Below are 12768 nucleotides of genomic sequence, written 5' to 3' on the forward strand. Positions count from 1 at the left end.
TCACTCCAGTATTCTTGCCTGGAGAATTCCCTGGACCAAGGAGCCTGGAAGGCTGCAGTCCAGGCAAAAGAGTTGGACACAACTTAGTGACTAAACAACAATGACATTATCAGAATAATAATTATTATTTGAAAAGTTACTGCTTAGAACAGAAGGAGGTAGAAGATGTCCTTGAGAAGAGTTGCCAATGAGGGAGCAAACGTTAGAAAAGTGGTGGGAAGAGCCACAACTCTTCCCAGGTTAAGGCATCCCCAGGTTATGGTTCTATTGTTGGGTGATTGTTAGCATCACAAAGCAGAGTAAATTCAGCTCTGAGTCATGGTATCATGAGTAGAACCACTTCAACCAGCTACCTGATCAGATACTTAGTATGTAGATGGAGATCACACTTCATGGTCCTGCCATGTTAAATGGTCTGACTTGGCTAGTCACTGCTTCTTGGTCAAGAATTTACCATCTGAGCCACCAGGGAAGCCCCTAGTAGGTAGCACAGCACTGTTCAAAATGCAGAGGTGTCTGAAAAATCCAATGCAGATAAATCTCCAGTTCTACACAGAGCACTAGAAGAAAATCTTATTTTTGCCTAATGGCTGGAGTTTTTACTAATAATACCTGGTTTTGCATATGGCTTTCTCTAGATATATCAAAATACAGCAAGACCACAACCTGGGGTAAGTACCAAAGAAATAGTAGATAAATATTGTTTGCAAAATGAAGAGTGGAGGTCAGAGCTTGGGGTGATGTCAATTAATGTATGTCCAAATATAATTTCACACAAATGCAGTAAATTGGAGTTCTGAAATGGGAAGCAAAACAAGGACCAGGCAGAGATGTATGAGTTAGCTGGTGTCATGAACTCAAGGAAGAAATGTGAACCGTTCATCTTAATTCCAGCAGAAGTCCAGCTGATTTGTAGTTGTTTTTCTATCGCCAGAGCATGCCTTCTCACTCCATATTTTTAAAGCTGCTGGAAGCACAACCGACTTTAGAGTTTGCCCTCTTAGGCTTGTTTTTTTTAAGATTATTTCCATGCTTTATACAACTGCTCTGTTAGTTATAGCCAGTCATGATTCATTAAGACCACAGCAGTGGATTTTGAAAGTAATTCATCTGTTTTCCTTTTATTCCATCTCACTCTGTATTTGCTTAGGAGTCCTGCAGGTGGCTGGCTGGTCAAGCTGGAAGAGTAGGGTTTGGGTGATGTCTGCTTCTGAGTCACATTCCGGGACATGTGAGTATTTTAGGCTAAAGGAGAAAAGTCCAGTAGACATGCAGGGAGCCTTCCTCATGTACTTGAAAGGAAAGACCTGCTCTATGTTGTTCTTAAAAGGCCAATATTTTGAAATTCCAAAGGGCAGGCTCAAAATGAAACATCTTAAACATTTAAGCCATCCAACAATGACATTGACTTCCTGGGGTATTATTGATCTCCCCTTCTTCATGAAGTTCTAAATGTTGGAGCTCCTCAAATTTCAGTTTGCGGCAGTCTTTCTACACAACTTTTTTCAGCTCTTCATTGAGTTCCATTGTTCTGAATACCATGAACGTGTGATAACCCATTATTTTCTCCAGCCAAATATCATCTGTAATCTCATCTATTCAACCATCTCTGTGACCTTTCACTTGAATGTTTCATGAGCATCTCAATATGTAAAGAATACAACTCTTAATTCCTCCTCATACCTTTATCCCGAAGTCTAATTGTTGTCCTTGTTCTGCCCGCTCTCAGTCAATGCCACCATCATCTACCTGTTTCGTGTCTTGAACTCCTGGCCTCTCTCTGCCTGTCCCACTCAAAGCACTTCAAATCAATTGCCTCCACACTTGGACAGAAAACACCAGTGTGTTACTCATTGGGTTTCCTTAGAGCACTGGCACACAGTAATAATATTTGATGAATCAGGGAAAGATGTAGAATGTTCATCAAGAAATACTAATAATTCCTATAATCTATCGAGCATCCACCATGTGATAGGTGCTTTAAATATTATAAATCTATCCCTAACAGCAACTCTTCAAAGTAGGTAGACAAGAAGAAATCTCATTGAACTAAGAGTTTGGTAGGGTTTTGCTTTTATGAATTTTATTGGGTACTTACTATGGTTGGATGCTTTCTATGGCATTTATCATGACAAACATCAGCATATTGCTAGGTGTTTTATATATATTATGTCATTTAATCCTTATCAATACCTCTAGGGTAGGTTTTATGTGCCATATTTTGTGGATGAGGAAGCTGAGTCTAATAGAAATTAATCAACTTGGCTGAAGTCAAACATTAACCAGAAAGTACTGGCTGGTATTTAAGCCCCAGTTCATTTGCCTCCTGAGGCTATATATTTCTCAGCTTTATCACAGAATAAGCTCCATCAAGGGTGCCAACATTTTATGAAATGTTTCAGTAAGTTATCTTTTAAGTTTCTTCTAATCAGAATTTTCATAATTATATAAAAACTCCTTTAGCTCTTCATTACTCTACCACTTAAAAAAATAAAAATAACTTTGTAAATTTCATAGAAAATCTATAGATGTTCTAAACCTACACAGAAATCCCACCTGATATGATCGTAAAGACATTTCTCTTTTTTGTAAGCTTCGGCATTTTTCAAAATAGAATTCCCATCTAATTAATATCTGGACCAAATTAACCAGCTTGGCAATGATTCCTAGAGCCACAATAACAGATACACAGTGCAGGACGCTACCACAGGGCTGACTCACTACACAGAACATCTAGTCGCTCAAGGATTATTGCTCTCAATGATCCAAATTTATTGGCGACTATTCTGAGTACCTCTGAACAAAGAAGACCTTAATACAATTAGCATATTGCTAAAAAGAGAAATGTCAATGCTAAAATTCTCTACCTATTTGTATTTAGCTCATTTGAGTCCTTAATTCTATTTATTGTAGTTACACAATTATATGGAAATAATTGCATGTCAACTCCTCCAATCCACCATCATGCTAAAGAAGGAAATTAACAACAATGCCCCATATAACAAATATTTGCAAAAAGAAAAGAGTAATGTGAAAGTCAAGTGAAATAATGGACAACTGGAACACTGGGAATGCAGTGTCATTTTTTCTGAGCAATTCAAGATGTTCAGATGCAATAAACCTATGTGTGAAGTCAGGAGATTGAGGCCAAGGAAGAAATACCAAGAAATCTTGACTTCTCTTTTTGCCCAGCACAAGTAGTCTTGGCAAAAATGTCACTTTTCCTTCCTGTTAATCTATATCAGGCTCTAAACTAATCAGGACAAACTGCTCTTTACATTCACAAGATAAAAGTATTCTGAATAATTTCAGAAATTATTTGCACCCACATAATGATGCTGCTGCTGCTAAGTTGCATCAGTCCTGTCCGACTCTGTGCGACCCCATAGACGGCAGCCCACCAGGCTCCTCTGTCCCTGGGATTTTCCAGGCAAGAATACTGGAGTGAGCTGCCATTTCCTTCTCCAATGCATGCATGCATGCTAAGTCGCTTCAGTTGTGTCCAACTCTGTGTGACCCCATGGACAGCAGCCCACCAGGCTCCTCTGTCCATGGAATTCTCTAGGCAAGAATACTGGAGTGCATTGCCATTTCCTTCTCCACCACATAATGATAGCAGATACTTATTCAATGTTACCAGGTGCTGTTCTAAGTAGAGCCAGGATTAGAACACAGGGAATCTGGCTCCACACTGTGCTCTTATTTGTCACACTATGATGGGCTATTTCAACAAGTCCCCTAGTTAGAGGACCCATCTGTTTGCATCTCACTCTGGTGTGGAAGTGGAGCCACAAACTGGATCAGGAAGCCTCATCTCCACTACCAACATGGGGACCTGGAGTTACGCACATCACTCACAGGTGAGCTGAAATCCACCACTTTAGAAAGAATGTCACAGACCTGACCCATTGCAAGGGGATAAGGAGGATAGTGTGAAGAATAAGTGAGGGGAACCCTCTACCGCAATGTCCTGGGAGATGGATGGAATTATAGAGGAGGGATCTTGAGAGGGATGTGGTTTAAGAAGGTGAGAGTTTCAACCTTCCCTCTCCTAGTTTAGGAATGCTTCTAACATTGCCCTTGATTTTAAAAATATAGATGTTTGCTTTATTAAAACATCTAATCTTTCTGCTCTGGGCCAAGCAAGTGGACAGGATGGCAAGGAAAGGGAGGTATATCCCATCCCATCACTTCAATGGGTCCCATACAGAACATGCACCTTTCTGAATGAACCTGTTGGGTTCATTCCGACTCCAAGCCTGGGAGGTGTCTAAGTACAGGGGAAGAGTAGCTGAAAGCAAGAGCTCAAGTGAGAGGGAGATACCATTCTACTTACATCTGCAGGTCAGGAGAGCACTTCTGAAGTTTTAATGTGCATTTGAACCACCTGGAGATCTTGTTAAAATGCAGATTCCCATCCAGAGGGAATGAGGGAGGGCCTGAGACTCTGCATTTCTAACAAGCTCCCTAGTGATGCCAATGCTGCTGGTCTGTAGACCACATTTTAAATAGCAAGGAACTATAGGTTGTGTAAACTGGGTGGCAGAGAGACCTTATACACCTGAGTTACACATGTATTTTCATTGCCCTTCCTTCTTTATGCTCTTGGTCTCTTACACAATTGTTTAGGGAAGAGCTTCTATTCCTCTTTTCACTTGTCCTGAAGGAAGGTCATGAAGATCTTTTTGTATAGTTCTTCTGTGTATTCTTGCCACTTCTTAATATCTTCTGCTTCTGATAACCACGATGGTGTGATCACTCATCTAGAGCTAGACATTATGGAATATGAAGTCAAGTGGTCACTACAAACAAAGCTAGTGGAGGTGATAGAATTCAAGTTGAGCTATTTCAAATCTTAAAAGATGTTGTTAAAGTGCCGCACTCAATATGCCAGCAAATTTGGAAAACTCAGCAGTGGCCACAGGACTGGAAAAGGTCAGTTTTCATTCCAATCCTAAAGAAGGGCAATGCCAAAGAATGTTCAAACTACTGCACAATTGCACTCATTTCACACGATAGCAAAGTAATGCTCAAAATTCTCCAAGCCAGGCTTCAACAATATGTGAATTGTGAACTTCCAGATGTTCAAGCTGGATTTAGAAAAGCCAGAGGAACCAGAGACCAAATTGTTAACATTCACTGGATCATCAAAAAAGCAAAAGAGTTCCAGAAAAACATCTACTTCTGCTTTATGGACTATGCCAAAGCCTTTGACTGCATGGATCACAAAAAACTGTGGAAAATTATTCAAGAGATCGGAATATCAGGCCACCTGACCTGCCTCCTGAGAAATCTGTATGCAGGTGAAGAAAGGACAGTTAAAACTGGACAAGAAACAACAGATTGGTTCCAAATAGGAAAAGGAGTACGTCAAGGCTGTATATTGTCACCCTGCTTATTTAACTTCTCTGCAGAGTACATCATGAGAAACGCTGGGCTGGAAGAAGCACAAGCTGGAATCACGATTGCTGGGAGAAATTTCAATAACCTCAGATATGCAGATGACACCACCCCTATGGCAGAAAGTGAAGAAGAACTAAAAAAGCCTCTTGATGAAAGTGAAAGAGGAGAGTGAAAAAGTTGGCTTAAAACTCAGCATTCAGAAAACGAAGATCATGGCATCTGGTCCCATCACTTCATGACAAATAGATGAGGAAACAATGGAAACAGTGGCAGACTCTATTTTTTTGGGCTCCTAAATCACTGCAGATGAAGACTGCAGCTATGAAATTAAAAGACTCTTACTCCTTGGAAGAAAAGCTATGAACAACCTGGACAGCATATTAAAAAGCATGGACATTACTTTGCCAACAAATGTCCATCTAGTCAAAGCTCTGATTTTTCCAGTGGTCATGTATGGATGTGAGAGTTGGACTGTAAGAAAACTGAGCACCAAAGAATTGATGCTTTTGAACTGTGGTGTTGGAGAAGACTCTTGAGAGTCCCTTGGACTGCAAGGAGATCCAACCAGTCCATTCTGAAGGAGATCAGCCCTGGGATTTTTTGGAAGGAATGACGCTAAAGCTGAAACTCCAGTACTTTGGCCACCTGATGCGAAGAACTGACTCATTGGGAAAGACCCTAATGCTGGGAAACATTGAAGGTGGGAGGAGAAGGGGACGACAGAGGATAAGATGTTTGGATGGCATCACCAACTCAATGGACATGAGTTTGAGCAAGCTCTGGGAGTTAGTGGTGGACAGGGAAGCCTGGTGTTTTGCAGTCCATGGGGTCACAAAGAGTCAGACATGACTGTGCAACTGAACTGAACTGAACTGAACTGAACTGAGAGAATAGCCATAAAAATAATACTCCTGGTTTTTGTGTTGGTCATACTCACATCACCTAAACCAATTGCCTTCAGATTTGCACAGGGGACATATTTGTATTACTGATAGTTCCCTTCAAATCACTGGTACATAAAGAGGAAGGGATGAGCTATGACTGTCCTTTCTTTGCTGTATGGTGTGAGTCCAGGCAGATGGCACTTTTATCTGGCCCCAAGTGCATTCATTCCTCATCCTGGGATAGTTGTACATTTTGTCAACTCCAATGCAGTCGGAAACTGTTATGAATAATAGAAGGTATGGCCTATTAAAAGGTGATGCTGGGGTCAAAGCTGAAGGGAGACTCCAGAAGCAGTGACTATCGAGTTTGAATGCCCAGAAAGATCAGTCTGCTTGAGCAAGCAGCAAGGGCATCCCCTCTGCCCTGTATCTCTGAGTTTACCAAGAGAGATGGTTGAGAGCATGCATCCATATCCAACTTAAGCTCTGGTTAGAAGAATCAGTTCAGAATCTTTGCCTCCTTGAAACATCAGTGGAGAGAATGACTATTTGCATTTTTCAAACTATTTTCATAAGATATACAATGGAATTAGGAAAGCCAAATTTAGATTAGGTGCAACGGAACCGTCTTCCTGAGAGACAGAAGGTAATTATAGAAAGGCCTTTCAAAGAAAAGTGATGGAAACACTTGCTAATGTTTCCCCGGGACCTTCATAGAGCCAGGTTACAGGGAGAGGAAGCTGGTCTGTATAACCTATTACTTCTTTTCCCAGGACAATTCCATGACCAGAGTTACCACTGAAGAGAGCCAAGACAATGAGTGGAATCAGACCATGCGTGGGGCCAAGATAAACTGGGCTAACACTCCAACTGTTCAGAATGGCTTGGTGCCTGGACACCACCCCTGTGAACACCCAGCTCCCTAGGCCCTGCCCTGCCTTTCTGGTAGGCGAGATTTCCCCACATGCTACCACCCCACCAAACCACATCTAGCAAGGCAGAAGCTTGAGTATGTTATGATATTACAGCATTCTTATAATATTTCCCTGTGTCTTCTTGAGTTTATTTTCTTTTCAAGAAACTTTATTTGAACATGGTTCAAAAATCAGAACTATACAAAGGTGCACTGAGTAGTGTCACTTTTTTCTGTCCCCATCCACCACTTTCTCCCCCCTCACTATAAGCCATCACTGAATTTCTGCTTGCCTTTTATTCTGTTTAGCTTTATATTTTTATGCATATACGAGTAAATATTCTCATACTTCTATTTTTGATACGAAAGATCGAGCTTATTCTGCTACATTTTGCTGTGTTTTTTTTTTTTTTTTTTTTTCATTTAAAAATATACTGTAGAGGACCTCCTTGGTTGTCCAGTCATTAAGAATCCACATGCCAGTGAAGGGGACACAGGTTGGATCCTTGGTCAGAGAAGATCCTACATGCCATAGGGCAACTAATTCCTCAAGCCAAAAAGACTGAAGCCTGCACACCTAGAACCTATGCTCTGCAACAAGAGGAGCCACCACAGTGAGAATTCCATGCATGGCAACTAGAGAAAGTACATGTGTAGCAATGAAGACCCAGCACAGCCAAAAATTAACTAATTAATTAAATTATATATATAGGTATATATACCAAAATATTTATATTTAATACCTATATGTATTACTCAATGAAACTCAGCCATGCCCCTGGGGCCACCCAAGATGGGCGGGTCATGGTGGAGAGGTCTGACAGAATGTGGTCCACTGGAGAAGGAAATGGCAAACCACTTCAGTATTCTTGCCTTGAGAACCCCATGAACAGTATGAAAAGGCAAAATGATAGGATACTTGAAAGAGGAACTCCACAGGTCGGTAGGTGCCCAATATGCTACTGGAGATCAGTGGAGAAATAACTCCAGAAAGAATGAAGGGATGGAGCCAAAGCAAAAACAATACCCAGATGTGGATGTGACTGGTGATAGAAGCAAGGTCCGATGCTGTAAAGAGGAATATTGCATAGGAACCTGGAATGTCAGGTCCATGAATCAAGGCAAATTGGAAGTGGTCAAACAGGAGATGGCAAGAGTGAACGTCGACATTCTAGGAATCAGCGAACTAAAATGGACTGGAATGGGTGAATTTAACCCAGATGACCATTATATCTACTACTGAGGGCAGGAATCCCTTAGAAGAAATGGAGTAGCCATCATGGTCAATAAAAGAGTCCAAAATGCAGTACTTAGGTGCAATCTCAAAAACCACAGAATGATCTCTGTTCATTTCCAAGGCAAACCATTCAATATCACAGTAATCCAAGCCTATGCCCCAACCAGTAACACTGAAGAAGCTGAAGTCAAACGGTTCTATGAAGACCTACAAGACGTTTTAGAACTAACACCCAAAAAAGATGTCTTTTTCATTATAGGGGACTGGAATGCAAAAGTAGGAAGTCAAGAAACTCCTGGAGTAACAGGCAAATTTGGCCTTGGAATATGGAATGAAGCAGGGCAAAGGCTAACAGAGTTTTGCCAAGAGAACGCACTGGTCACAGCAAACACTCTCTTCCAACAACAAAAGAGAAGACTCTACACATGGACATCACCAGATGGTCAACACCAAAATCAGATTGATTATATTCTTTGCAGCCAAAGATGGAGAAGCTCTATACAGTCAGCAAAAACAAGACCAAGAGCTGACTGTGGCTCAGATCATGAACTCCTTATTGCCAAATTCAGACTGAAATTGAAGAAAGTAGGGAAAACCACTAGACCATTCATGTATGACCTAAATCAAATTCCATATGATTATACAGTGGAAGTGAGAAATAGATTTAAGGGCCTAGATCTGACAGATAGAGTGCCTGATGAACTATGGATGGAGCTTCGTGACATTGTGCAGGAGACAGGAATCAAGACAATCCCCATGGAAAAGAAATGCAAAAAAGCAAAATGGCTGTCTGGGGAGGCCTTACAAATAGCTGTGAAAAGAAGAGAAGCGAAAAGCAAAGGAGAAAAGGAAAGATATAAGCATCTGAATGCAGAGTTCCAAAGAATAGCAAGGAGAGATAAGAAAGCCTTCTTCAGCGATCAATACAAAGAAATAGAGGAAAACAACAGAATGGGAAAGACTAGAGATCTCTTCAAGAAAGTTAGAGATACCAAGGGAACATTTCATGCAAAGATGGGCTCAATAAAGGACAGAAATGGTATGGACTTAACAGAAGCAGAAGATATTAAGAAGAGGTGGCAGGAATACACAGAAGAACTGTACAAAAAAGATCTTCACGACCAAGATAATCACGATGGTGTGATCACTGACCTAGAGCCAGACATCCTGGAATATAAAGTCAAGTGAGCCTTAGAAAGCATCACTACAAACAAAGCTAGTGGAGGTGATGGAATTCCAGTTGAGCTTTTTCAAATCCTGAAAGATGATGCTATGAAAGTGCTGCACTCAATATGCCAGCAAACTTGGAAAACTCAGCAGTGGCCACAGGACTAGAAAAGGTCAGTTTTCATTCTGACCCCAAAGAAAGGCAATGCCAAAGCATGCTCAAACTACCGCACAATTGCACTCATCTCACATGCTAGTAAAATAATGCTCAAAATTCTCCAAGCCAGGCTTCAACAGTATGTGAACCATGAACTTCTAGATGTTCAAGCTGGTTTTAGAAAAGGCAGAGGAACCAGAGATCAAATGGCCAACATCCACTGGATCATGGAAAAAGGAAGAGAGTTTCAGAAAAACATCTGTTCTGCTTTATTGACTATGCCAAAGCCTTTGACTGTGTGGATCACAATAAACTGTGGAAAATTGTGAAACAGATGGGAATACCAGACCACCTGACCTGCCTCTTGAGAAAGCTATATGCAGGTCAGGAAGTAACAGTTAGAACTGGACATGGAACAACAGACTGGTTCCAAATAGGAAAAGGAGTACGTCAAGGCTGTATTGTCATCCTGCTTATTTAACTTCTATGCAGAGTACATCATGAGAAACGCCGGGCTGGAAGAAGCACAAGCTGGAATCAAGATTGCTGGGAGAAATACCAATAACCTCAGATATGCAGATGACACCACCCTTATGGCAGAAAGTGAAGAGGAACTCAAGAGCCTCTTGATGAAAGTGAAAGAGGAGAGTGAAAAAGTTGGCTTAAAGCTCAACATTCAGAAGACAAAGATCATGGCATCTGGTCCCATCACTTCATGGGAAATAGATGAGGAAAAAGTGGAAACAGTGTCAGACTATTTTTTGGGGGCTCCAAAATCACTGCAGATGGTGACTGCAGCCATGAAATTAAAAGATGCTTACTCCTTGGAAGGAAAGTTATGACCAACCTAGATAGCATATTGAAAAGCAGAGACATTACTTTGCCAACAAAGTTCTGCCTAGTCAAGGCTATGGTTTTTCCAGTCGTCATGTATGGATGTGAGAGTTGGACTGTGAAGAAAGCTGAGTGCTAAAGAATTGATGCTTTTGAACTGTGGTGTTGGAGAAGACTCTTGAGAGTCCCTTGGACTGCAAGGAGATCCAACCAGTCCATTCTGAAGGAGATCAGTCCTGGGTGTTCATTGGAAGGACTGATGCTAAAGCTTAAACTCCAATACTTTGGCCACCTCATGGGAAGAATTGACTCACTGGAAAAGACTCTGATGCTGGGAGGGATTAGTGTCAGGAGGAGAAGGGGACGATGGAGGATGAGATGGCTGGATTGCATCACGGACTCAGTGGACGTGAGTCTGAGTGAACTCCAGGAGTTGGTGACGGACAGGGAGTCCTGGCATGCTGCAATTCATGGTGTTGCAAAGAGTTGGACACGACTGAGCGACTGAACTGACCTGAACCTATATGTAATTTAATTAATTAGTTAATTAATTATAGGTTTTCCCAAAGCAGTATATAGAAATATTCCTCGTTCTTTTTGACAGCTGCATAATATTTCAATATATAAGTGTTTTCTTTCCAACCAGTCTCCCAGATGCTGTTCTCTTGCATAGTTTCTAGTCTTTTTTATTACAAACAATGCTGTGAGAGGTATCCTTTTGCATTTTTTCTTTTCCTTGGATGCATGTGCATGCTGAGTTGCCTCAGTCATGTCCAACTCTTTGCAACACTATGGATCGTAGCCCACCAGGCTCCTCTGTCCATAGTATTTCCCAGGCAAAAATACTAGAGTGGGTTGCCATGCCCGCCTCCAGGGAATCTTCCCAACCCAGGGATCAAACCCACGTGTCTTTTGTCTCCTGTATTGGCAGGTGGGTTCTTTACCACTAGTGCCAAATGGGAAGCCCTTTTTTTGTTTGGGTACAGGTGTAACTAAAGCTGGATTCTGGTTTCTGGTTTCCTAACTTAAAGAGTTAATGCATTTGTAATCTTGATATTTCCAGTCTTCTTTCCTTAAGGAATTATAATTTTTTTCTCCCTTTAGTAAAATATAAGAGTGCCTGGTTCTCTACTTCTTTGCCAAGAGAGTGTGTCAAACTTTTGGTTTGTCTAATCCAAATGTTATCTTAGAATAGTTTTAATATTTGATCTCATTCCAAATGTGATAACATATGTCATAACTTTTGGAGACATTTGAATTTATTTTTCTGTGAACTTTTTGTTCATGCCCTTTGCTCATTTCTATGATTGTTGGTTTCTTAATCTTGATTTCTAAGAGCTACTATATATTAAGGAGATCAGACCTTACTTATGAAGAGTGAAGCTGGAGGACTTACACTACCTAATTTCAAAATTTATTATAAAGCTACAGTATTCAAGACAATATGGTACTGATATAAAGTTAGACAATGGAATGAATAGAATTCAGAAATAGACCGACACTAACATGATCAATAGATTTTCAAAAAAAGATGCCAAGATAATTCAATATGGGAAGGATAACCTTTTAAATAAATGTGTTGAAATAATTGTATAACTCTAAGGATTTAAAATTTTAACCCTGACCCTTGCCACATATTATAAGCAAAAATGAATTAAAATGGATCTTAGAACACAGTACAAGAGTAATAAAACTAATGCATAAATGCAGAGGAGAAAATCTTTGTGATATTGAGTTAATCAAAGATTTATTAAATAGGTCATACAAAGTACTGATTGTAAAGGACTGCACTGATAAAATGTACAGGAACAAAATTAAAAACTTATGCTCTCAGAAAGATGCACTGACTGAAAGAAATAAAAAGGCAAGCTGTAGATTGAAAGAAAATACTTGCAAAGCATATGTCTGTCAAAGGACTTGTGTCCAGAATCTATATAGAATTCCTACAACCCCATAGCAAGCAGATAAACACAATGAAAAGTTTGGCAAAAAATTTGAACAAATTCTTCACAAAATGAGATATCCAGATGGCAAATAGGCATATGGAAGTATACGCAACATCTCTAGTCATTTCAGGGAAACAAGTTAAAACCACAGTGAGATTCTACTACCTGCTCACTCAAATGGCTAAATATAAGAGGACTGGCAATAGCAAGTGCCAACGAGAAATGTA

General features: G+C 40.4%; 1 long non-coding RNA gene across 2 annotated transcripts; it reads left to right on the plus strand.

Annotated features, from left to right (window-relative positions):
• Positions 1 to 341: 341 nt before the first annotated feature.
• LOC139184841 (uncharacterized) lies at positions 342 to 7328 on the plus strand. 2 transcript variants are annotated; one of them, XR_011568353.1, is made up of 4 exons: positions 342 to 480; positions 639 to 671; positions 1151 to 1231; positions 7061 to 7328. It is a non-coding gene; the product is annotated as an uncharacterized lncRNA (long non-coding RNA). The 2 variants fall into 2 exon arrangements; XR_011568352.1 differs by having other exon boundaries at positions 342 to 671.
• The last annotated feature ends 5440 nt before the right edge of the window (positions 7329 to 12768 follow it).

The sequence above is a fragment of the Bos indicus genome, chromosome 9 (genome assembly GCF_029378745.1).
Source record: "Bos indicus isolate NIAB-ARS_2022 breed Sahiwal x Tharparkar chromosome 9, NIAB-ARS_B.indTharparkar_mat_pri_1.0, whole genome shotgun sequence".
Taxonomy (NCBI): domain Eukaryota; kingdom Metazoa; phylum Chordata; class Mammalia; order Artiodactyla; family Bovidae; genus Bos; species Bos indicus.